At 37.4% G+C, this 4,284-nt stretch overlaps 2 non-coding genes across 2 annotated transcripts; both read left to right on the top strand.

Annotated features, from left to right (window-relative positions):
- The first annotated feature begins 707 nt into the window (after positions 1 to 707).
- On the top strand, positions 708 to 780 carry Trnaa-agc (transfer RNA alanine (anticodon AGC)). The gene has a single exon. It is a non-coding gene; the product is annotated as a tRNA-Ala (tRNA).
- A 66-nt stretch (positions 781 to 846) lies between these two features.
- Positions 847 to 919, top strand: Trnaa-agc (transfer RNA alanine (anticodon AGC)). The gene has a single exon. It is a non-coding gene; the product is annotated as a tRNA-Ala (tRNA).
- The last annotated feature ends 3,365 nt before the right edge of the window (positions 920 to 4,284 follow it).

Below are 4,284 nucleotides of genomic sequence, written 5' to 3'. Positions count from 1 at the left end.
TTTGTATTAAACTTATACTTTAAGAGTTGTATAACGTCTTTTTTGTATATAGGTCTTTTGATAATAGTTTTCTTAGTCTTAAAGTAGTGAGATAACCATGTTTAAAACTAAGCTTAATTCAGTAGTTCAAACGAAACATTGTTTCTAGTACTTCAGCATTTGTGAGCAAAATTTGCGATGCTAATAAAAATTTTTTTAATAAATTATGAAGAAGATTAGTTATTGGTGCTTTTTAAAAATCGTTTGTTTCAAAGATATTCTAATTTGATTTAAAAAGAGATGACAAGGAATTTAGTCGATAAAAAGACTTGATATAACGTAATATTTGCACACAAAAAATAGCTTTTATATTGAAAATATTATGCTTGAAAAGATTTTAGTTCCGAGGCAAAGTTGGGTGCATTAATTAGTATCATATAAATCAACAAATGGGCATAAGAAAAAAATTTCGGAATCAAATTGAAATTTTTATTGAAGTGGCGCTTATTTTATTATTAGCTGCCATTTATTGCATACTCAAACATGCTTCAAATATAATGTATGAATCTACAAGGCGTAAAGTCAGCTGAAATGCCGAGCGAATGGACTTACGAAACTCTTTTCGCCTTCTCAATTTCCTAGACAAGTTTAATTTCGGAACAGGCTTAGTAGGTCACTAGACCAATTAAAACTTGTTAGTAAGGCAAAAGATTGCAGTTTCTACCGCAGGGGGCGTAGCTCAGATGGTAGAGCGCTCGCTTAGCATGCGAGAGGTACCGGGATCGATACCCGGCGCCTCCATTTTTGTTCTTTTATAGGATCTATAATCTCTGGCAAGAAAATATATGCTACAAAAAGATGACATCAGAGGGCGTAGCTCAGATGGTAGAGCGCTCGCTTAGCATGCGAGAGGTACCGGGATCGATACCCGGCGCCTCCAATTTTGCTCTTTTGTAGCAGATGTAATGTCTTGTAAGAAAAAAAAAATATGATACAGTACACTCCCGATTATCCGCAGAATTGGGTGGCGCGGCCGCCGCGGATAACAAAAATCGCGGATAATCCGAAAAAAGCTAAAAACAGGTATAGCAAAAGAGAAAACAGTCATTCCAACTTTGAAAAATCGTTTTATGTACAATAAAACGTAAAATAAACAGCAGGAAATGTTTAACTAACGCTTAATATTTTAGTATATCACTCAAAACTACCCTAAAATGCATTTTGTGAATGAAAGCAGAAAAGTACTTTGTACTTATGAGAGGCGTCAAGGATACACAGAAAAATGAATACATATGTATTGTTTTAATACTTTAATATATTATGCAATTACAAAAGCATAACTGTAAAACTACACCTTTTTGAAGAAATCAGTCATTTGTGTTTGCTTCTTGCTTTGGAAGCCTTTTCTCTTTGCTTAGAGGCAAAAAAAAAAAAAAAAAAAGACTTAATGCGGCAGGCGCGGATAATCCTCTCCGCAAATAATCGGGAGTCTATTGTACCAGGATCTGACAGCAGTGGGCGTAGCTCAGATGGTAAAGTGTTCGCATCGCATACGAGAGGTGCCGAGTTCGGTATCCGGTGCCACCAGATTCTGGTTTTTTAAAGTTGCAATTTTTTTTCTTGTGTGTAGTGCTGGATTAATGAAAACTTGTTTGTAACATATAAGAAAGCAGTAGGTGCCGAAAAGTACATAGCTCGGATGACAGAGCATTCATCTAGTACGGAAGCCTAAAGGCTTGGGTTTTTTTTTAAGTTGCACTATTTTATTTATTGGTAGGGTTGAATTTGGTTCTTGCACATGCTCAACTTGTGCCAAACAAGTAGTGCCTAGTAGTTTCTACAGGAAGTGCTGTAAATATTGCACACATATCCAACCAATAATGCTAATATGCGCCTGATGTATATGTATTGTCACGAAATTTTCCCGGGGTTCGTTTGGATAGTGGGAGTAATATGGTATGGAGAACACTCAATCAGCAGGGGGCAGTAGAAAATCAAACAACAACGTTTATTTACACGAAGACACACAGGACAGCAAACAGACGACAACTATATACAGCACAGAAGACGATTATCTTCAGCCGAGACGTGCAGCATACAACAGCATACACAGCTGCATACAACAGTATACACAGAAGCTCTACTCCGTCGCTCTCCGCTAGTCCCTGGAAGACGAGTTCTTCTCCGTCGCTTCCGACTACTCTTCGACTCCACTGGTCCACGACTCGACTCCGGCAGCTACAGGCTGCTCCTTTTATAGGTCTCCGGAGACGGGGCTAGAAGCCTCTCAACCAATCAGGAATATTCGAGGCGTAACTCGGTTCCTACTGGATGGATCGGGAAAATTCCCGATGTTTCGGGTATAATCTATTTTGTCGCCAAGTAGCCAAATGATCGCCAAGTTTGTCGCCAAGCTCTGGTACCCCCTATGGAACCAACTATATTGGGAAGCCGAATCAAGGATTCGTAGCAGTATATATTAATGAAACAGGGGCTGCGGCGGCTTATAAAGTAATTTTGCCTTTTTATGTCGCCAAACATTAGGCTTTAAACCCGATTCTACTAAAAGTCGCTGAATGTTGACTTAGGCGCGTTAAATTTTATTTTGTGGGTTAACACTCTACAATGAACTGTGTAAATATGGTATAGAAGATTGGAAAGGGGGAGGACGGGGTACTGCGAAGGAGTTTGACGTATGTTTTTCTTTCAGGTGGCTTTAAATAATAATAATGTAATATTTGTTACAGTCTTTTAGATTAAAATACTGCTCAGCAAAAATGACGGAACAAATTTTTATTTCATTAGAAGCTTATAAATATGTTTATTTTATATTATAAACATATATAAGAGTTTATTATAATGTGTTTTTATTATAAATACATAAATAATTAAGATTTATTATAAATACATTTGTATATTAGTATATATATATTAATTGGGGATTTCCGACTACAACATAAATATTGATTAAAACTCTGACCTTTATTTTAACACTAATCTTATTTCTAGCAATTGGTCGAGAAAAAAAATTATGACTATTGTAAAGAAATATTAAAGAGAATTTTTAATTGTTTAATTATTACTTTTCGAAGATGGATCCTATTTTGACTTCATGCTAACTTTTGTTTATAACGAAAAGATAATAAATTAAAGACTTTAGTTTTTATAGTTAAAATTAATAATTATAGTTAAAATTTCCTGTACCGAAATATTTAGTCAATTTTAATGTAGTTAGCTCATGGAATGTCACATGCTCAGTCAATCCAGGCATAAAGTCCTATGCTGTATTTTATCGTCATTCTGCAACACGTGCCATAGTACGTTGTTGTTGTATTTTTGAGTCATGTTTTGTTTGTACCACGTGCATTGACTCCTCTACAGTATAGTTAAAATCCTTTTGTGTTCACTGATGTTAAGTGCAAGCAATGACAGAAATTTGTTATTGAAAAATCATTTCTTATCTTTCGAGTTTTTAAATAACAGTATTGTCACAAGCAGAATGTGCCATATAATTAGAGGGTCAATAAATTCAGAGGTTAGGGGTACAAAAAAGAGAGTAGAATGAACAGAACATATCTTTCATTTATTGATTATTTATAACTGACATTTTCCTACTCAACCCCTGGGTTGGGTCTAGAGCGGGAAGTAGACTTTGAGGAATAGATCTGTAGTGAATAGCTTATAAGCCAGTTAACAGCTACGCTGCATGAGTAATAGCTTTTGTATCGTGGTCATGTTACAGGGCTGCGAACCACAAGGTCCCAGATTCTATCCTCATTCATACCAAACCGCCACATTGGAGACCTCGGACGATGAACCTTCAACCTTTGTACAGCTGTTGTGGCTCCATCTACCCGCAACCAAAGTCGTCAGATTTACTTGACGCAGCAAACCTAAGTCGTCATATTCACTTGACGCAGCAACAGAAACCACTCACCCACACACGGTCGCCATAACTCTTGGCGCTACTCAAATGGGTACAGGCGCGTTAAAATCAACAGCTAATACATCACCACTCAACAGCCCTATCGTTCGTCTCATCTCCGACTCACTGGAGGGAGAGTCTGTGGTGAAAGCTTATAAGCCAGTTAACAGCTACGCTACACGAGCAATTGCTTTTGTATTGTGGTTATGTTACTGGGCTGCGAACCACAAGGTCCCAGGTTCTATCCTCGCTCATTCCAAACCACAACATTGGTGACCTCGGACACCAACCTTCGTACAGCTGTTGTGGTGCCATCTACCCATAGCAAACCAAAGTCGTCAGATTCACTTGACGCAGCAAACCAAAGTCGTCATACTCAC

The sequence above is a fragment of the Argiope bruennichi genome, chromosome 10, assembly GCF_947563725.1.
Source record: "Argiope bruennichi chromosome 10, qqArgBrue1.1, whole genome shotgun sequence".
Taxonomy (NCBI): Eukaryota; Metazoa; Arthropoda; class Arachnida; order Araneae; family Araneidae; genus Argiope; species Argiope bruennichi.
This window is presented reverse-complemented; position numbering and strand designations above follow the sequence as displayed.